The 23,540-nt window shown below is 32.1% G+C and overlaps 1 long non-coding RNA gene across 1 annotated transcript in view; it reads left to right on the top strand.

The window, feature by feature from the left end:
- Nucleotides 1–1,447: 1,447 nt before the first annotated feature.
- The window catches only part of LOC123564855 (uncharacterized), a 35,195-nt gene continuing 13,102 nt past the window's right edge, over nucleotides 1,448–23,540 (top strand). The window contains exon 1 of the long non-coding RNA XR_006689048.2: nucleotides 1,448–1,591. This is a non-coding gene — a long non-coding RNA (uncharacterized LOC123564855). The remainder of the gene's footprint in view (nucleotides 1,592–23,540) is intronic.

Genomic DNA, 23,540 nt, shown 5'->3' with positions numbered 1-23,540 from the left:
GACCAAGATAAGCTTGCACGGACGTGCAGGCTGATCTTAGTCTGCAATGGTTTCAAAGGCTGAACCACTTGCCAACAGCAGGCTAAAGGTTAAAAAGAATGTAATTTTCAATGCGATTGGCAAAATCTATAAATTGTGATCAATTCAATACTCAGTTTCTGTTTTCTTTAGACATTGATGTAATGAATTTATTGAGAGCAGGCCATACAAAAATATTGTTCAACGGGCATACAAGAATTAATGAGTGTTTAATATACTGCAAGAGAGTAATCGATTCGAATTGATAATAATAGCATACCACGTTTCATAATACAATATTCTTTGTTTGATGGTAGAAAGGGTAATATCGTTATTGTCTCAACAAATTTGTATATCAGACAAGCCTAAGTTTTCTAATGCACATTTCCCGTCATTTCGTAGTACTAGATGTAGATTCCTTTGTAATCAATAGCGTACGTAATTTATTTTTATACTGCCTATCGTCGGAACTCTTCTTAGTTCTCCATATAAAAAGGTAAGGGTAGATTTCCCGGAAGCACAATACACTCCAAACATAGCCAGAAAGCCATGCATCGCAAAGTAGGCCCGCAACAAAAAGAAACTGTTGCGGGAAAACTTCCAACAACAAACCTTTACCATATCAATTAGATTGGTAGGAGTATGTAGGCTCGCCAGCGAAACATGGAGTAAAGGATGTTGTCAATGATTTACCAATGAACCTGTGCAGTTCAAACAAAAGCTGCAGTTTCCTACTAAGCAGATCTTTGAAAAGCAAATGGGGAATAAACTAGTCATGAATAACCAAAAGAGAATCAATGATCTTTACGTAAAAAAGGAGGAACTACTAGAACTTTCAACCAACAAAATACTCATTTGAGCACCTTAAAAACAAACAGGTACCATCAGTTCGATCAGATATGGAAAAATATTCAGGATTTCAGGACTACTAGCTTTAGCGGCGACGTCAAATATTGAAGCCAGAAATGACGTAATGATGACGTCTCGATATCCCATGCGTCAAAAAATTCACCGTTTCAAACCAGTACAGTCTTATTTGTCTGATATTATAGTAAATTGTAGTTGATATAACTCTACAAATACGTATATGTATACAATAAAAGGGTCATTAAAGCAGTATCATGATTTGTAATGATACAAGCGCTTCATGGAATCCAGGCCTGGCTAAATCCACTCGAGCCGAATACAACATTGCATATCATGTTACTGATGACTATTATGTATAACTAACTGCATATTTATATTTCATAATCAGCGCCAGCATTCTGATTATAGAAAGAATAAAATCGTCCTCTTTGAAGTAGTCTCACTGTCAATTTGAACCAGATATCCCATAAAATATCCCAATAATGATGTCTACACTACCAACATCCATTGAACAGATTTACAGTCGCTGCTATTTTGATCATAGCTTGAGAAATCTGCATGTCGAGAAAGTATTAACGCTGAATTCTTTGTAAACTCTTGTTATTGCAAATTGTAGACGGCTGTTATTGTTGGGCATAATTTTCAAACTGGAATTCAGGATCACGCATAGAGAATTGTTTAATACTCTGGAATTTGTTAAGAACAGGTTTGTTTTTTCTTTTCTTTTCATCTGTTATTAAATCTGAAATGGAAAAAGTAGACTAGTAATATTATTTCTCACTTAATTGTTTTTGCGTTTTGATATAAATAAAGTTAATAATTGCTGGTTTGTCTTGTTGAGATAATTGCATTTTTAGAGTTATGAAGTTTAGAGAAACCTTGATCAATACGTATAATGTTACTCATAATATACCGCAGTTCAACTACAGGTGGAGACTTTTAGCTTGTTTACACCTGTATGTAGTTTATTTTGTATTTTGAGTTAACATTTACCCGATCAAAAATGTAAGCAACCTCTATTATTGCCTCCGCGCTGGTATGTTATGAGGTATACTGAGGCTATATCTAGGTGAGTATATATCAGCCCTAGACATATCTGCAGTTCAGAACATATCGATTAAACATTCAAAATACCTATTATCTATACGTTAGGTTTCGTGGAAGCATTTGGCAAGGAATGTAGGTCAACAACTTCTCTAGGTATTTGTCAGTTCAATATAAATTATTCCATGACGTTTATTTTAACCAAGTTTTAGAAGTTTCCAGGAAAACACTCGTTTTCCAGTCTTCGACGCTTTTTATATTATTAAAATCAGTCAATACAAGTAATAAGGAAATTATAAGCAAAATGTTTACCGGGATCGTGTGATTTTCTCGTATGAACGATACCGTATCTTTAGGCGAAATGACACGTGTGTTGGCCATACTGTTATTGGTAACTGCGTTATTGTCAGGTTTGAATAGCATGTAATTTAAGACAAAAACATCTTTAATTAACTTCTATTAATAATTGCAATGCTATCATATGTTAAAACTATGTACTCGTAACACTTTGTTTTAAAATGTAGCGCGCATCTCTAAGTATTAAATTTTATATGACTTTTACACGTCTTACTAAAATACAATATAAATACTTATCAGTTTCAGCGATCATAAGAGTATGTTGCCATGTCCGTTTTAAGGCTGGCGAATTTCCTCTAGACTGTTACAATCACGAGCCTTATTTTGCTCCCAAAATCTAAATCATATGCCATATAAATAGTTCCGCCATTTATGTCAGTTTTGCAAAGCATTGATTGACAGCATGCTGAATTTTCCTGTTTCAATTGATACTATAACCATGTCTTCTTTTAAAGGAAAAGCTATTAGGAATTTGATACAGATGTTTATAAATACTCTGGTAATTACATATTCAAAATGTGTACGCCTTTAAGACGTCATTCAACATGCACCTGCTAGCTTAATTCATTCTTAAGGTGAAGTAGTCCGTAAATTCCTTGCATAGAATTGCTAAGCACTTTAAATCTTGTTCTGTTTAGACAACAACTTTGCATCTATTTACAAATCTCAAATATACTGCATTTCACGTGGTGTCAGAAACTTCGAAACAAATAAAATACAGACATTAAACACTGAAAGACATGAAAACAATTTAATTTTGGTACCCTTAACCAAGAATGGAATGTTCCCCCATGTAAACAATTTTAAGAACGAGCGCAAAGAGATTTCGTTTTATTAAAGTGATAATTATTTTGCTTATTTTAATTTTGACATTTAGATTTTTTTCACCGAAATTGCTCAAAAAAAATTGATGGAATTTTCTCCGACATTCTCGGAAAGTTTATTCGCAAAGAATTAATTGAATTTTCCCCGGCAGTGTCGCAAAACTAACATGATGTATTATATATTTCCGTAGATTATATAGGTATTTGCGTGTTCTATTTTAGATTCTAAACTATTCTAACTGGTAAATTTTTATACATTCAGTTCTACCAGTTCTCAGTCATTAATTAGAAGCTATCAAACATTGGTAATACTTTTTCCACCTGTTTAATGTCCCTATATAATTCAGGGATTTAGCATATCAGGAGGACATTATAAATGTTAAGTTGTTAATTGTATTTGTTGCTGCTACTTAATGATATTTTCTTTTATATTATGTCTTAAAATGTAAAATACCATTATAAGAATCATGAATGAAAGCTCTGATTTTACATTGACTTACTTCACCAACTTTATTCATTACTTCACCAACATGTACCTGCTAGCTTAATTCATTCTTAAGGTGATGAAATGAGCATGATCTAAATTGTGAAATATCGTCATCAAATTTTAACAACAACAAAAAAAACAAAACAAAACAGTAGTTTTCATCAATCAATAATCAATCAAATAAACCGATTGATACTTCCAAATTCGTTGAAAAGATTCCTAAATTAAAAATCTCAAAGCTACATGCGATTTTATTTATTATCTCACAGATGTCATATAAATATTGGAAGCAGATCAGCATGTTGAAAACGGTCATACACAAAATGACCGAATTTCAAATAATTATTCTTTAAATTGTGTCCCTGTTTACCGAATTTTTAAGTGGTACTCAAATGCATGATGAATGTCATTTTTGTAATATTGGCGTTAAGTTGGTCTGCAGTTTGCAATTTGCAATTCGCAATTCGAATTGCAAACCGCAAACTGTTTTGCATTTTGCATTTTGCAGTTCGAATTGCAAACCGCAAACTGTTTTGCATTTTGCAGTTCGAATTGCAAAATGGATTTTTATTTTGCAATACAAGATGTATATGATCCATGATTTGCTTACCAAGAAACATGTTAATAACGGTTTTGAAACATTAATATTTCACCTTTTAGTCTCCTTTGCGTTTTGTAATTTGAATTGCAAACTGCAAAATATTTTGCATTTTGCATTTTGAATTGCAAAAAACTGATGATTTTATAAAAAGGGATTTGACAAAATAATCCCTGTTTGGGGGTAGTATACGCCATTTTGGGTGTCCTTATTTTGACTAAATAACGGAGGACTAATTAGGAAATGGTCTAATTTGTAAATAAATGCTAAGGTTATGACATGGATTAATCCATACATTGACAAACAAACGAATAAAATACGTAAGCTATTATTTCAATTTTATTCCAAGTGCATTATATAAACATGGATTAATCCATCTGCAAATATAACATCCATTGCTGATAATGCCTTTACAATAAAACTCCAGTATTTATCGTAGATCTTCAGGTAACAGTGCATGGATTAATCCATCATTCAGTCCCAGTCATTTCCAAATAATTTCTACAAAATACAGAAACCAATATAATCTTAAGCATGGATTAATCCATCATACAATCAGCAAAACTCTAATAAGCAACGCAATCGACTGAAACAAGAATTGTTCCAACTTTATCTCATTTTAGTTTGATCAAATACTGATCAGTCCACTTCAAGTGTAATATAAAAGATGGTTTAATCCATCCTTTCATCTTGGATTGATATTACAATGCCTTTACTGACTGTAAAATGCACACTGTAGGTTTATCTAAAATGTAAAACCAAAAACATGGATTAATCCATGCATTGATTTTTATAAGAAAATCAATACTTCTCCCGAACAGTGCCAGCAGTAAATTATAGAAAAAGATGGATTAATCCATCCTTTCATCTTAGATTGTTATTACAATGCCATTACTGACTGTGAAATGCACACTGTAGGTTTATCTAAAATGTGAAACCAAAAACATGGATTAATCCATGCATTGACTTTATAAGAAAATCAATACTTCTACCGAACAGTGCCAACATTAATTATAGAAATAGAAGGATTAATCCATCCTTTATTTTATTTTTGTGGAAACAATATTGTTCCAAACTCATATCTCATTTTATTTGAACAAATACATGTTTCAATCCACTTTGATGTGTAATTAAAACAGGATTAATCCATCCTTTCATCTTGGACTGTTATTACAATGTCGTTACCGACTGTGAAATACACACTGTCGGTTAATCTAAAATGTAAAACCAAAAACATGGATTAATCCATGCATTCAGTCTTTGGGAAAAAAATATTTTACTTAACGGGCTAACATTAATTATAAAAAAAGATGGATTATCCATCCCCATTTTATTTGGTGAAAAAATATTGTTCCAACTCTATTCATTTTAGTTTGAAACAAATACAGTAATCATCCACTTCATGTTTAATATAAACATGGATTAATCCATCCTTTCATCTTGGACTGTTATTACAATGTCATTACCGACTGTGAAATACACACTGTCGGTTAATCTAAAATGTAAAATAATAACAACAACAACAACAACAAATACTTTTATTGCACATCATCATTCACATGACTTTGGCAACGAACATTACAAACAAAATAAATATTACAAACATAAAATGCATCATATATTATATAACACGAAACATTTGTCATAGACAAAGTGGTCGCATACTAAGTATTTTGAATTTAAATATAATCATTTAGATCTATATGTATAATAAGGTATTACGATCTGTAAAGGAAGGTTTACCATATAATTACATGCTAAACATAATAGTTTTATTCTAATAACTTATACAGATATACTTGTTTACAAATATAATAATGGATTAATCCATCCTTTCATTTGGACTGTTTACTGACTGAAATACGCAATGTCGGTTTATCTAAAATGTTAAACCAAAAACATGGATTAATCCATGCGTTCATTTTATTATGTGAAAATCAATACTTCTACTAAGCAGTGCTAACATTGATTATAGAAAAGGATGGATTAATCCATCTCTATTTTGTGTAGTGGAAAGATATTGTAAGGCCGTCTAAATTGATCTGCCCATTTAAAACTTGTAGAAACAAATGCTAATATGACAGAAAAAGATGGATTAATCCTTTCCCAAATTTTTAAATGTTTGTGAAACGTCTCACAAGTAAATCAAACACAAAGATTAATTCATCTTTTTTCTATCATGTTTCCATAATTGCTACACACATTGTTGATATCGATAGAAAAGATGGATAATCCATCCCTGTTGCATGGTATTGAAAAACACATAAGCAAACCGTATGAAAACGTTTCGAATTTATTGTAAAATCAAAAAAGGCCCTGGATTAACCCATCTTTTCTATTTCCCAAGTTACCAAACCTTTTTTTAAAATTCAGTGTATTAATATAGAAATTATAAAATTAATCCATCCCTTATTTTTATATTGAATTCTAATGTACTTTCTTGTTGAAACACTCTTACGCTACAATGACGTCATGTTAACGTGCGGTAACTTCAATGTTTAGGTTGCGACCAAGAAAAAGCGCTACTATATTGTATCTACTGTTTAGATTAAGGGCATATTAGAATCAAAATAATTTATAAAAAAACCCTAGTTTATAACATTTTTATACATTCGGGCGATAATACGGCGTAAAAAAATCATTACGCCTGACGTATAAACGCCCATCCTGCATGAATTGTTTTAAAACCCACTTTTTTGCTAAAGTTATTTCTTAAAAAAAAGCACATTCGGGGATCCATTAACTATATAAAATCAAAGACACGGTTTAAATTTTCCATTTTTTCCCCAAGTTTTTACACTCAGTGTTGATATTAATTGAAAACAAAGAAAAAAGATTTTCAGTCTGCATTTATGATTTACTTTAGGTTTTAAAAACATTGGCTTACCTATCAAAATGAAAATGAAAAAAAAAACAACAAAGACATTGATTAATCAAAGATGGATTAATCTATCTGCATTTCTTTTAGTGCAAAAAACAACATTTGCTGATCTTACCAAATAAAAATTTTAAAAAGACATGGATTTAATGCGATTCTTTCACTGGTTGTTGGTGCAGATGGAATTTCCGGCCGAGGCTCTGCCGAGTTACCGCGTAAATATATACCCGAGGGCCGGATATCTGCACCTAAAACCAGTGATATAATCTCTTTCAGATATCAGTAGTAATAAATATAATTATAAAATCTATCGAACGGCTTTCTTTTTAGAACTATTTCTTATAGCAGCGTATTTAAATAAATACGGGAAACCAACTTTCCATAAATATAATATAAATTACTACATAAATCTTCTACATATAAAAAGGTAAAGGTAAAGGTAAGTTCTTGTTTATTTAAAAGGGCCACCCAAATTTGGCTTATGGGACCCTTTATTGTGCGTACCAATTGCCTCCAAAATCCTATTCTATGCAAGGCGCCAGGCGGAAAAAATACGGTAACCATTTAACTAGCTCGCGGCTCACGAAAGGGCCCTTTTTCGGAACGAGTCCCATTACAAACATTCTAACGGACGAACGCTCCCCATGGGGCTCGAAACTTCGGCCTCCCTATCCGATGCGGACGCCTTAACCACGGGGCCAAAGGGTAACCGATATTATATATATATAGTTCGTAAGTACGTCATTTACAGCACGAGAGTCACCCAGGGTGTAAGAAGGATTTTTCCAGCAGCGGTAAAAAATACCGAAATTCCCCGTCTGGTAAATAATCTCTCCAAACTTTCTACATTGTACATTCAGTTCAAATGATTTCCAAATAATTTCAACCAAATATTAAAACCAAAAGAATCTTAAGCATGCATTTCAAAATCTGCCTTAATTACATGACTGTGTATAATATTTATTTCAACGGCCCGGCTTTTTAAAGGCCTAGATTTTGGGTTTACCAAGGGGTTTTTCTGTCTTCATTGGTACAGTTGGGGGCTGATGAGTTCTAATAAATTTAGGGTCAAGTCATTTCTACCTTACAAATGTATTGTATCAATTAGTAAGAGGGGAAACAGTGAATTTTATTTTAAAAACACGTAATACATATTTGTGCATTTTTGTGAAAAGAAAATATTTGTTGTTTAAAAACTTCATAATAAAATAATAAGAAACCTATTTAGGAATACGTTACAAATTTCATTAATGGTTTTTAAGTTTTTATTTTTTTCGAGTTCTGTTTGGAGATGTGCACTAATTCAAAATCTTATAAAAATGTAACATTTACTCATCTAAAAATTTTGTTTTAATGCTTGCAGAATATTGTGAGTAACATTTGTCTCAGATTGAAAACCGTAGATTTTCAACAACAACAACAACAATAATAATAAAAATCAACATTCATCGAAGGAAAATCAATTTCTTTCAACTCTACTTCACACGTCTTCACGGTCTAGCTGGGACCCCTTCTGTGCTAATTGCCCTCTAATCAGCTACTGTTACATAATCGCTGATAAGCAACAGATAAGATGGGAGACACATATATAGAAGTGGATCTAGGCCTCTACAATGCAGTAGCTGGAATAATGCTTAAAAATGCGCATAATACCACTTTTATGAATTTTGTACATGTATATAAATGTAATGGATGAAATAAGTACCCGCACGGTTATAAAAGTTCATCGTCATAAATCGCTGATGAAACGACTACTGTTTCAGTTAGAATGGATTTTTTTTCTGACTATTTATGTAATGGTGGTAACTTTGATTGATATTGGTTTATTTATCAACTAGAAGTAGTACCATATATAGTTTACGTGACTATGAAAATGTTATATGTACGTATGTACAAGTTGAAATAAATTATATGTTCTGTTCTGTTCTGTTCTGTTCCTCTACAAATTCTCCCATGCTGTATTGGTCAAGATGGTAGAAGTTTTTTTTTGGGTTTTCTATTTTTTTTTGCCGAGGCAATCCGGATTCGACTCCCGGCTAAAACTGCATGTTCTAATGTTGATTAAATGGCTGGGTTTCATTTTTAAAAAAAACAAAATCGATCATTTTAGCCAAAATCTGGAGCCCAGACCCTCAAATATTGATAGAAAAAGATGGATTTTCTGTAGTAAAACACATTCGTGGACTATTTCAAATGGAAGCCAAAGACATGGAATAATTCAGTTTTTCTTTTTGCGCATTTCCAAAATTAAATAAAAAAAAACACTTCACGGACCATCACAAATTCAAAATCCAATGATTTCGTGCCACCCATCCTTTCTTGCACTTTTCAAAAAATTCTGCATTAACTTGATATTCATTGAGGGATTTTTCATTATAAGAAATTTAAAGAAGGATTTATATAATATCATTTTCTTTACATTCACAGATCCTTAATACGAGAGAGCGCTATACAGATGGAAATAATTTTTAATCATCCCAATCGCAGACATGTTGTAAAATATATCCTTCGGCCATTTCAAAGGCCAAACAGTTTACATTCTTTCGAACTTGTACAAGTTAAATGAACGCTGATATTGACGGAAATAAATGTATAATACAAATATTTCAAAGACATGAATAAATCCATCATTTCTTCTTGCGCGTATCCGAACGTTTTTGCCACTTAATGTTAATATCCGGGATTTAACCCATCCTATTGTTAAAATCAAATGCATGTATTAATCCACTCTGTTGTCTGCATTTTTTACAACACTCTTGCATACAATGAAAAATTTAATTATGATAATATGTCAACATCCAAAGATTCGAATAAACACGCTGTCCTTCATTCAGTTGATAAAATATCGTCTGCTACCATCTTGTGTTCATATCCTTTGATGTTTTTTATTCCGCAGATGTTTTATGTATACACTGTTCCAAGATTATTTTGTTTCCGTGGTATTTTGTTTACGTGGTACTGATATGTTCATGTTCATTAACATGTTAACATAAAATTTAATCAAATGTTACATAGGCATTAAATGATTAATCCATCTCAACAGTTTCAAACTTTAAATTTACATTAAAATCATACACATTAATTATAAAAGGCAGAGTACCCTGCGCTGCTAATTGAATCGTCCAATCGCGGGGACACGCATTGTGTGTTTATCTAGCCCGAGGCGATAACACCCTGTTGAAGTGACCGCACTCGAGAATATACTTGTCATTAATTATTCAGTGGAAGACTTGGACAGTAGGGTAAGTACATATTTGATTTATAATTATTTTTTAAATTTTTTAAATTTAACTGAATTAGAAAAAAATATGAATAGTGCGTTTAATTCTTTTTTTTTAAGAACAACATCATTAAACATATTTTTGTGCTTTCCAAAAACACGAGTTTCTTCGTATTTAAATGAAAATGTAGATCTTATGAATTGCGTATAACGAATAAAAGTGAATGAAGAACATTTCAACTGAATAAATTTTGAAATATCGATATGAAAAATCCAGAATATAGCCGGAAACAATTCATTCATTCATTCCATCAATCAATCAAAACTCATTTAAATATCATTTCATTAGTAATCGACATCAAACATTGATGCTACAAGGGTTTGAAATAAAGTCGAAGAAAAACTTTATCGTGCAAAAGGTTTTCATGAATGCCATTGGAATTAAACGAGAAAAAAAGTTGCAAGGAAGAAAAATGCAGCTACAGTACAGATAAAAAGTTTCATTTCGTATAAGCAAATTTCTTTACGAATGAATTGGGCGGCACAGACATTAATTAATTCATTCGTTCAAAACTGTAATCTCAAAAAATGCATTAATGAAGTTTAATATATATATGATATTTCATCTTGAGAAATTGGGTAATCTAAGCGTCATATTATACTGTCAAAATAACGCTATTTCAAGACTTAAGTGTAAGCAGTTTTGATGTATACGTAACATTGTTATATCAAAAATTATATCTGTCACTAATAAAAAAAAATACGAAATAAATTAACACACCCACTCCTTTGTTTACCTAGGGTCTATATATTTCGGAAAGACTTGCATGAACAATATATATCTCGCGGGAAGGTCTATATGTGCACTTTAAAACCGGTATTCTATTACACTAGCAAGACCTGTTCACGTGCACTTAGAGACATGCGCACGTGCATCACAAATTATTCTGAAAACAGAGGTCATCTGTTAGTAAATTATTCAAGTAGGTCTGTAATTTCGATCTTGTAAAGAACAACAACAACAACAAAAACACTGTCAAACGAATCATTCCTTTCATTTTAACTACCACTGATTAGGCATGTATACAATATTACATAATTATTTCGAATGATTGGCGACTCCAGTACAGAATAATGTATATTAAATTGGTTCCAGGATGAAATACCGAAGCTGAATGTTACTCTGCATAATATCTTAAATTTCATTTAGGTTAATCTATGATATTTGGATACTTTTAGATTTTATTAAGTACTAGTGCGCCTTCCAATTTGCAGCTTTATCTTCTTTACACATTTATTCATCAGTCGGCTGTTACTGCAGTGTATTTTTCTTTCAAATTACATGATTCCGAAAGAGTGCACTTGTGATACACAGAAAAATGTGCATTATATACAGGGACGAATCCAAGATTAGCGCGGAGTTTCTAGGGGACCGTGATCCCTGAAAATGCTCCCTCGGACAATTGTTTTTGATGTGTAATTGAAATAGTGCAATCTCATTTTAATTGGGCGTGACTATTTGAGGCATAAAAGCAATATGAGCTGCGCCATGAGAAAACCAACATTTTTACTTTCGACCAGCATGGATCCGACCAGTCTGTGATCCTCGCAGTCTGGTCAGGATCCATGTGTTTGCTAACGGTTTCTCTAAATTTAAATATGCTTTGAAAGCGAACAACGTGGATCCCGACCAGAATGCGTGGATGCGCAAGCTGGTCTGGATTCATACTGGGCGCAAAGCCGCCATGTTGGTTTTCTCATGTTGCGGCTCATAAGATTTAAGTTGAGGGCTGTCGTCCTGTCCCCACATTTCAGCGATTATAAAAATTTTCGAGCGAAGGGAAACCAGATATATCAATTTTAGGACATGTAATGTATGCTTGCCGCCCGCCCCTCCAACACACACACAAAACACAAACACAAACATGCACAAAGGGAATAATTTTTCAATACGGACGAAAGAAATTTTTATTAAGGAACAGCTTATAGCAAACCGTGTTTTTCGCTATTTTTTACGAGATAGACGGTTGTACGTCTGGCGTAACGTTTCACAGTCCGACCGCTTAGTCAGTAGGGGGAGCTCAGATCTACGGATCATGGGTCGTGAGTTTTGGGTCCCTGGCGGTGCGTATGTTCTCGTGACGATTTGATAGAAGACATTGTGTTTGAAATCATTCGTCCTCCCACTCAGATTAATCTGTGGAAGTTGACAGATAATGCTGAGAACATGCTTTTACTGGTACACTGATAAGGCTAACTGCCCTCCGTTACATAACTGAAATACTGTTGAAAAATGACGTTAAACCCAAAACTAACAAAAACTAATAATAAACTTTAACATGTTTTTAAAAACATAAAAAATAAATACGTGTTTTCATAATGATCTGAAATAAATCAAACATAAATATGTGTTTTCACAATGGCCTGAAATAAACATGTGGTTTCATAGTACCATGTAATAGATCCCAAAAATTGTCGTTTTAGCGAAAGGCCCGAGGCCACAGGGACATGTCGTTCATTGCGATCATTTTTAAATGTTTTAAAAATCGAAATAATAGAAAAGTTTGAAGTATGTACATTTTGCTCGTTATCAAACGATTCATAAATGTTGCCACAGTGAACGTATTACCTCCAGGCAAGGAGGTGGAGATACTTTCCTCCGTGCTCGTGCTCTCGGGTTGTAAAACCAAGGGAGACTAATAATACACTTGATCAAAGTCTAAAAAGCATTGCTATAGCTTAAGTTTTTAGCTATGAAATGTTAGCAGCTACAGTTAAATATTTCACAAGTAGTTTCTTAAAAATTAAGTAAAGCTTTATAATTGATGCGAAAAGTTAAAGGACTTGAATACTGGATGCTGTAAAAAAATTTAACACAAAAAGATTAGACGGTTATGACGATTATTTTACTTGTCTATAAAACACGAAGAAAGAAACATCAAATAAAAATCGTTTTAGATTTTTAAAAAAAAGTCCTTGCAAAAATATTATACTGACCCCGAGATTGAAAATCAAAATCTTTATTTTAGCAAACACATCATTTTCACACATTTGGACACAATTAAAAAAATTAAGTTAGAAAATATCGATCGGAAATTGTCAGTCACAAAGAATAAGGAAAGTATAAAATTATTTTTTGAAATAAAAAAATAAACTGTCATGTCACTGTCACATATTTCATAAAATGTACATGAGAGAAATTATTTGCATTTTAAAGTACAGTAGTTTCCCAAATTAGGTAATCAAGCAGACAGATAATGGCGGAAGAAATAATCCTCCATTTTTCCCCAGTAAAGTGTCATTTTCATGTTTTATATAAGACAGGTCCTTTTTTATTTCATTATTGACCCATACCCGACATTTTTTTAGCATTTCAAGGAGTTTGTTTTGCTTTTAGCTTTTAAAGAAATGTAAATAAACAATTTTTCACATGTATTCTTACCCCCAGTTTAGAACTTTGTCAGTTTGGAAGATATTCCCTGGTGTAGACATGTCAGACATTAAATCTCTGACATTAGAAGATACACAATATCTACTTTTCTTGGTGTTCTTTTGTGGTTTTAGGTCATTTAGGAAAAATAAGGCTAGTGATCTTTTTAAAATGGGTCTGGGTATATTTTACAGCTCGCAGAAGATTGCTAATTTTATATAGAAGATACAACTTTTTTATATTTTATACCTTAAATAAGTCCCAACATTGCAGACAGGTTATGGAACACTAATTAAGGGCAATAACGGCAGACAGGTTATGGGACACTAATTTTGACAAGGGTATCGTTTCGGGCTGGGCTAGGTTTGGTTAAGATTACATTGTGGATTTATTTGTGATATTTTGATGAAGCAGAATGAGAAGTGTAATTAATTAATTTATTTGTTTGTTTAGTTATTTTGGTGAAGTAAAACTACATTTTAGTAGGAGTAGTAACAGCAGATCAATCACTGCATTTTTTTGTACTTTAAAGTAAACAATTATGATGGTAAAATCTTTCTTGAAAAATCTCTACCCTTTTGTCTCAGTTTTGAAAAAAAATTCTTAAATTGAGGAAAGGACTGGCCCGGCTATGTGTGACAAGAGTATGAACATATGTATTGCATTTAATATGTAATGCTATTTACAGTTTAATGAATTATAACCATAAAACGCAAATGAAGTTACTAACACTATCTAGATAGAAACATTTTAGATAATTTGTATCAAACTACAGTAGGAAAATTTAATGATATCTATTTTCTTTTTTCGCGATGGAATGGGTATGGTGCGTAATGATACTAAAACTATGTCATCCATCCCCATACCAGATTTTATTCATAATAATTTTCACACCGGATCATTTTATAGCCTTTGTCAATCTCGGTACTGTGAACTGTAAGATCACGGAGTCGTTATTATAGATTTTAAGCGTGTACATTATTTCAGGTTGACACACGATGGAAATATGCTTATGTGGAAGTTTCCAATAGTTTGGCCTGGATATTTACACGTTCCGGGGTATTCAGCAGATACTGACAGACAGCCTTTTTTATAATTCAGAAGTTCGTCAAAAGTCAGAGATGAACTACCGGGGATCCATGGTATTACCGTAAACCTCTGGTATGCGAGAATGGCAGACTGATATTTGTATCTGAACAGATTAAATTACACTTATGGAGATCATGAAAGTGAATATTTCCATGGGTTTTATCGTTCATAACTCTACTCTTCATAGCAGACGGCAAATAGAGAAGTCTATAGATCTTATAAAGACATTTTTGCATGTCTGTGAATAACGAAAATCTGAAAGAAGTGATGCTAAATTGATTTGATGCGTAAAAGGCGCAGGATTTTATGTGTGAAATGTTGTGTATTACTATTAATTTAGAAACAAAAAATCAAGAAATGCATGACGTAGTATATTACTGAAATTTTTTTTGCTGATTTCATTTAGGGAAAAAATGAAATAATATATTATCGTATGAAAGCTGTATAAACTGAACAATCCGAGCTGAACAAAACAAAAAAGTTTTCAGTTTGATATCAAACAGGAAGGAATGCTTTGTGTATTTAGAGCCATCGTCAAACAATTTTAACGCTTAAAAGAATTTTGAAAATCGGACGATAGGATATTGGTCACACGGCAGTGTAAAATCTAAAACCAGAATAGCCAGACATGGTGGCAGCAATTAGAAATTAGAAGGGTGTATAACCTCAATCACTGATGAAATTATTTATTTACCAATCAGCCTTTAACCTAGATTAATTTTTAAAGCCCATTGAGTTTATGACAAAAGAATGCGAAAATTTTCCCTTTGTTCTTAATTGGGGAAAAAAAGGAAAATATTTTTGGACTATTATGATTATTTTCCATTTAAACCAACAAACATGTATGAGTTGATAGAGTATCTATCCTTTTTTCTTGAAAACCTTTTTACTGTTTCAAATTTTTTATTTGAGGGATGGAATTAATCTCTGCTGTTTGCACAGAAATCATGTAAGGTACGCGAACGAGAAAGGGTGGTTTGATTTAACATTTGAGATTGTCAGCAAATGTTGTTTTTTTTTTCTCACTACATGAAATTTTGGATAGAATAACCCCAATATTACCATTGTATGTAGAAAATTTGGAAAACGTGTTGGAATAAAAGATGTATTAATCGTGTCTTTGGTTTTACGACCGAGACTGTTTTGAATTTCTTCCACTAAATGAAAAATGAATCCACCTTTCTATCAAAATGTGCATCGCATGTAGAAGTTTTTGAAATGTACAAGAAGGGAAAAGATGGATTAATCCATGTCCGCGAACTGGTTTTTCATACAGAAATATTTCGAAATTACTTTATCTTTTATCAAGTTTTGAAACTTGAACACCAAAACGCATGGATAATCCATGTTTTGATATATATTTTAGACGGTCTTACAATTTGTTTTTTTTAAAAATAATATGGGTGGATTAATCCATCTTTTTATCAATATGTGCATCGCATGTAGAAGTTTTTTGAAATTGCAAAAAGAAATGATGGATTAATCCATGTCCGCGAACTGGTTTTCACTACATGAAATTGTTACGGGTTACTTTATCTTTTATCAAGTTTTGTAAACTGGACCCAAAATTTCATGGATTAATCCATGTTTTGCATACATGTATATATTTTGACGGTCTTACATTTTGTTTTTATTATATATAATAGGGGTGGATTAATCCATCTTTTTATCCAATTGTGCATCGACGTAGAGTTTTTTTAAATGTGCAAGAAGAAGCGATGGATTAATCCATGTCCCCGAACTGGTTTTCACTACATGAAATAGTTACGGATTTCTTTATCTTTTATGAAGTTTTGTACCCTTTCACACCAAAATGCATGGATTAATCCATGTTTTGCATATATATTTTGATGGTCTTACAATTTGTTCTCTTATGTATAATAGGGGTGGATTAATCCCTTTTTTTTATCAATATGTGCATCGCTGTAGAAGTTTGTGAAATGTGCAAGAAGAAATGATGGATTAATCCATGTCCGCGAACTGGTTTTCACTACATGAAAAATTTTTACGGAAATTTCTTTTTCTTTTATCAAGTTTTGTATACTGGACCCCAAAATACATGGATTAATCCATGTTTTGCATATATATTTTAGACGGTCTTACAATTTGTTTTTATTATATATAATATGGGTGGATTAATCCATCTTTTTATCAATATGTGCATCGCATGTAGAAGTTTGTGAAAAGTGCAAGAAGAAATGATGGATTAATCCAGGGCCGCGAACTGGTTTTCACTACATGAAATTGTTACGGATTACTTTATCTTTTATCAAGTTTTGTAAACTGGACACCAAAATACATGGATTAATCCATGTTTTGCATACATGTATATATTTTTAGACGGTCTTACATTTTGTTTTATTATATATAATAGGGGTGGATTTTTGTCCATCTTTTTTTTTCAATATGTGCATCGCACGTAGAAGTTTTTGAAATGTGCAAGAAGAAGCGATGGATTAATCCATGTCCGCGAACTGGTTTCACTACATGAAATAGTTACGATTACTTTATCTTTTATGAAGTTTTGTACTTGCCAACACCAAATGCATGGATTAATCCATGTTTTGCATATATATTTTAGATGGTCTTACAATTTGTTTTCATTATGTATAATAGGGTGGATTAATCCGTCTTTTTATCAATATGTGCATCGCATGTAGAAGTTTGTGAAATGTGCAGAGAAATGATGGATTAACCATGTCCGCGAAATGGTTTTCACTACGTGAAATTGTTACGGATTACTTTATCTTTTATCAGTTTTGTATTTCTGGACACCAAAATACATGGATTAATCCATGTTTTGCATATATATTTTAGACGGTCTTACAATTTGTTTTCATTATATATAATAGGGGTGGGGCTAATTTATTTTTATCAATATGTGCATCACACGTAGAAGTTTGTGAAATGTGCAAGAAGAAATGATGGATTAATCCATGTCCGGGGAACTGGTTTTCACTACATGAAATTGTTACGGATTACTTTATTTTTATATGTTTTTGTAAACTTGCACACCAAAATACATGGATTAATCCATCTTTTGCATATATATTTTAGACGGTCTTACAATTTGTTTTCATTATATATTTAAAAGGGGTTGGATTAATCCATCCTTTTATCAATACTTGCATCGCGTGTAGAAATTTTGGAAAGTGCATGAAGAAAAGATGGATTAATCCATGCCGAAGAACAGGTTTTCAATACATGAAAGAAAAAATAATTTATCAAGTTTTGAAAACCTGCACTAAGAATGCATGGATTAATCCATGTCTTTGATTATATAATTTGGACGGTCTTACAATGTTTTCTCATTGCATATGATAGGGATGGATTAATCCATCTTTTCATCAATACTTGCATCGTATGTAGAAGTTTTGGAAAAGTGTAACAGGTTTTAACTGCTTGAAGAAAATTATTTATCTTTATCAAGGAAGAAAGGATGGATTAATCCATGCTTTTGACTCTACATATGAGATAGTCTGCTAATGTGTTTTCCACTACAAATATTGGGATGGATTAATCCGTCTATTTCTATATTAACATTGCTTGTAGAAACATGTAAACATGCGCGAAGGAAGGAGGAACCTATCTATTTTCTTTTATTTTCATTTTAGCATTGACTTTACTACATGAAATGGAGATGGATTAATCCTTCTTTATATTTTTATCCATATTTGCATTTATCTGTGCTAGTTTTCAAACATGTACATAATAAAGATGGATTAATCCATGTCTTACATTTTCCCGCATTAGATGGGATCCATTAATTCGTCATTTTCTACTATCAATATCAGCAAAGATTTGTAGATGATTCGAAAACATGCAAAATAAATTTCATGGATTAATCCATTTTTTTTATATATATATATCATACCAGGTTTATATTACCTGATTATGACATATATCAACAGTCCAAATGAAAGGATGGATTAATCCATGTTTTTTATAATGAACATAAAGTGTAATATTTCTTCAAAGTATGGAATTCATTTGGACTGAAAAATGGATTAATCCATTCAAAATCAGTAATGAATTCTGTATTCGCAGCTGAATTAAACCATGATAAATGGAAAAATTATAGCTTCTTTTAATCGGGGTTTTGCCAATGCATGGATTAATCCATGTCACAAATTCCGCGTTTTTTTGCAAAGTGGACAATTTCCAAAATAGTCCTCCGATATTTGGTCAAAATAAAGACACTCTAAACGGCGTATACTACCCCCAAACAGGGATTTTTTTGTCAAATCCCTTTTTATAAAATCATCAGTTAAAATGAATTTTTACTTTAGATTCACTGTATGTATTGAACTGCGATGCAGTTTCTCAGAAACATTGTATTGTGCTTTAACATTTAACATTTCAATCATATTTGCGCTTTGTAATTTGAATTTCAAACTGCAAAACATTTTGCAGTTCGAATTGCAAAACGAGTTTTTACTTTGCTTTTCAGTATTCAGTATTTCAATGTCCTTTCCGCTTTGTAATTTCAATTCCAAACTACAGTTTTTATTTTGCGTTTCAGAATTTAGGATATCAATGTCCATTTCGATTTGTAATCCATGTTTTTTTTTTTATATATGTACAAACTGAGAATTAAATAAACTTTGAAACTTTTGATTTGAATAACAAACTGCAAAATATTTTGCATTTTGCAGTTCGAATTGCAAAATATTTTTATTTTATTTTCGATTCAATATATGTAATAAACTGCTTTTCAGTTTCTTAGAAAAGTGGTTTTGGTTGGGATTTTCCAGGCTTTAAAATTTAACAATTCGGTCTTATTTGCGTTTTTTGATTTGAATTGCAAACTGAAAAATATTTTGCATTTTGCAGTTCGAATTACAAAATGAATTTATGTTTTGCGTTTCAGAATTCAAGATTTCAATGTCAATTCCACTTTGTAATTTGAAATGCAAACTGCAAAATATTTTGCGTTTTGCAGTTCGAATTGAAAATGAATTTTTATTTTGCGATTCAGAATTAAAAGATTTCAATGTCAATTGCGCATGTAATTTGAATTGCAAACTGCAAAATATTTTGCGTTTTGCAGTTCAAAGTGCAAAATGAATTTTTATTTTGCGTTTCAGAATTAAAGATTTCAATGTCAATTGCGCTTTGTAATTTGAATTGCAAACTGCAAAATATTTTGCATTTTGCAGTTCGAATTGCAAAATACATTTTTATTTTTGATTCAATATATGTATCGAACTACGATGAAGGTTCTCAAAAACGTTGTATTTTGGGGTGCTTTTAAGGCTTGAAATTTTAAAGTTTCAGTCTAGGTTGCGTTTCATAATTTGAGTTGAAAACCTCAAAATATTTTTCATTTTGTAGTTCGAATTGCAAAATGAATTTGTATTTTGCGTTTCAGAGTTCAGAATTTCAGTATCAATTGAGCTTTGTAATTTGCGTTTCGTAATTTGAGTTGAAATATCAAACTCAAAATATTTTGCATTTTGCAGTTCGAATTGCAAAATGATTCAATATGTATGGAACTGCAATGAAGTTGCTCAGAAAGATGGTATTGTTTGGGGTTTTCAGACTTGAAAATTTAACGTTTCAGTCTAAGTTGCGTTTTATAATTTTAAATTGCAAACTGCAAAATATTTGGATTTTGCAGTTCAAATTGCAAAATGAATTTTAGTTTTGCGTTTCAGAATTCAAGATTTCAATGTCAATTGCGCATTGTAATTTGAATTGCAAACTACAAAATATTTTGCATTTTACAGTTCGAATTGCAAAATGATTTTTTTACATTAGATTCAATATATGTATTGAATTGCGATGAAATTTCTCAGAAACATGGTATTGTTTGGGGCTTTTCAGGCTTTCAATCTTATTTTCACTTTGTAATTTGAATTGCAACCTGCAAAGTATTTCAAAATATACGCAATTTATTGCAAATAACCTTCAATATCTACAATATCATACATATTTATATTTGTTTTTGATACAGAAAAAGAGATTCCGTTCAAGTAACTGGCATTCAGTGAGGCAAATGTCAAATTACAGTCATTCGTAATACTTTAGACATCCCCCATCCTTATTGTCCTATTGGGGTTTGGCTAAATTCTGCTACATCGACTGAGATTGTTTTTTGTGAAACCTCGGACGCTTGATTTCGTATCCAGACATTCTTTTTTGATCGTACCAAGTGGGAGCTCGTTGGCGCTAACCACGGTTTGGTGGCGGGGCTCTTGATTTCTGTTGCCTTGGTATTTAAGGGGAGTCAGAAATTGCATAGCTTTGTGCAACTGATTCATTTATACGGTTTCCGGCATAATGGGGTACATTGTTATTAGAAACTCTTGATGCTTGTGTTTCTGCACATAATATAGTCCCAATGTGGAAATTCATTTTTCACAATTCTTCCGTTCATACTTCTCTTTGCCCAGTAAACTAAACTAACCTTACCTACTGGCCTTGATTGTGATCTGAGTTCAGTGTACTCAGCCCATATTCTTTGCCTAGCATCGTCAAAAAGACAACTTGTTGACCAGAATTGGAAAAAAAACGCATTTGAAATTCGAACTGCAAAATGGAAAATATTTCGCTGTTTGCAATTGAAATTAAAAGCACAGGAATGATTTTAAAGCCTGAAAATCATTTTCTCGGAAAGCAGATCGCGGTATATATTTCTTGAACCGCAAAATTAAAATCTAGCATAAAACTGCTGTGCTTGACAAGTTTCGAGGATGTTTTAACAAGAGAGTAAACGTGTTCTCGTGTTCACGTGCTATTAAAACAGTTTGTTGTATGCGCGTTATATGCTAGAATTGCGTTAACGCATGTTCATTTCGTGTTATAACATCATCAGATATCCCTCGGGATACGCTGGTACTCTCACCCTACCGAGCTTGGGCACCAACCGATCCTTCGTGATTCTGCAGATGTTATAACAAGAAAAAAGACGTGCGATATCCATACATTCATTTTGAAATGCAAAGCGCAAATGAGAATGAAATGTTTCATTAAAAATTCTGAAAAGTTCAAAACATTAACATCTTTCTCAGAAAGCGAATTGCGATTAATTTATATCTTAAACTGCGAAAAAAAAATCATTTTTCAATTTCAAAAGCAAAGCGCAAAATATTTTGCAGTGAGCAATTAAAAATACAAAACGCAAAAGTGACTGAAAAGCTCGATTTTAAAGCCTGAAATGTATTCATTTTTAAATACTGAAAAGCTCAAAACATCACAATTCATATATATAATGAATAAAAAGTAAAACTTCATTTTGCCATTCGAATCGCAAATCGCAGAAAAGAAAAACGACGTGACTTAAATGTTCAATGTTAAAGCCCGAGTTGCTCAAAATATTAACATTTGCGAATCGCGGATTATATATATCTCTCGAACTGCAAAATAAAAGTTCATTTTGCGATTCGAACTGCAGAGTGCAAAATGCAAAATATTTTGCAGTTTGCAATTCAAATAACAAAGTGCAAATTAGATTGAAATCTTTAATAATAAGGCCTGAAAGACAAAACAATAAAAAATTATTTCTTAGAAAGAGAATCTTGAACCGCAAAATAAAATCATTTTGCAATTCGAACTGCAAAAGCCCAAGTCGCTCAAAATATTAACATTTGCGAATCGCGGATTATATATATCTCTCGAACTGCAAAATAAAAGTTCATTTTGCAATTCGAACTGCAAAGTGCATGCAAGATGCAAAATATTTTGCAGTTTGCAATTCAAATTACAAAGTGCAAATTAGATTGAAATCTTTAATAATAAGGCCTGAAAGACAAAAAATAATAGATTATTTTTTTTAGAAAGAGAATCTTGAACCGCAAAAAAAAAAATCATTTTGCAATTGAAATTACAAAGTGCAAATTAGATTGAAATGTTAAATTTCAAAGTCTTAAAAAAATTTCGCTTCATATGTATCGTGAATCGCAATATTAAAAATTCATTTTGCAATTCGAACCGCAAAATTCAAAATGTTTTGCAGATTGCAATTCATATTACAATGTACAAATTAGTTTGAATTGTTGAAGTTTCAATCCTAAAAAGCCCAAAACAATTACAGCTTTCTCGGAAAGCAACGCGGTTCATACAAATCTTGAATTGCAAAATAAAAAATTCACTTTGCAATTTGAATCGCAAACTGCAAAACAGTTAATGGTTTTCAGTTCGAATCGAAATCTGATAAACAGTTCGCAGTTTGCAATTGGAACTGCAAAATGCAAAATAGTTTGCGGTTTGCAATTCAAGTTGTGAACTGCAAACTGCGGACCAACTTAACGCCTATATTAAAACCTCGAATACTAGTGCATGCTTTTGGTTGTGTTGTAATGTGCGATCCGGTAATTGATATTTAAAACATGTTGACCGTGTTGATCTCTGAGGTTTTTAAGAACTCGTTTGACATTATATCTCCTTTTCTGCATAAACTTTATAATAAAATATTAGATGATGGTATTTTCCCAACAACTTGGGGAGAAGGAATTATAATACCTATTTTTAAAGGAGGGAACGCCGACGAAGCTAAAAACTACAGAGGTATCACTTTGAATAATATCCTGTCTAAAATATACTCTAGACTTCTGGTTGCACGTCTCACAAAATGGGCCGAAAAACATGAGAAACTGATAGATAATCAATTTGGTTTCCAGCGAGGCAAGTCTACAGTAGACTGTATCTTTATTTTACATGCTTTAATTTCTCAAACATTAGCGTCTAAAAGAAAACTGTATACTGCATTTTTAGATTGGGAAAAAAT

Source organism: Mercenaria mercenaria, chromosome 2, assembly GCF_021730395.1.
Source record: "Mercenaria mercenaria strain notata chromosome 2, MADL_Memer_1, whole genome shotgun sequence".
Classification (NCBI taxonomy): Eukaryota; Metazoa; Mollusca; class Bivalvia; order Venerida; family Veneridae; genus Mercenaria; species Mercenaria mercenaria.
The sequence above is the reverse complement of the archived record's forward strand: the minus strand, read 5'-3'. Positions and strand labels throughout refer to the sequence as shown.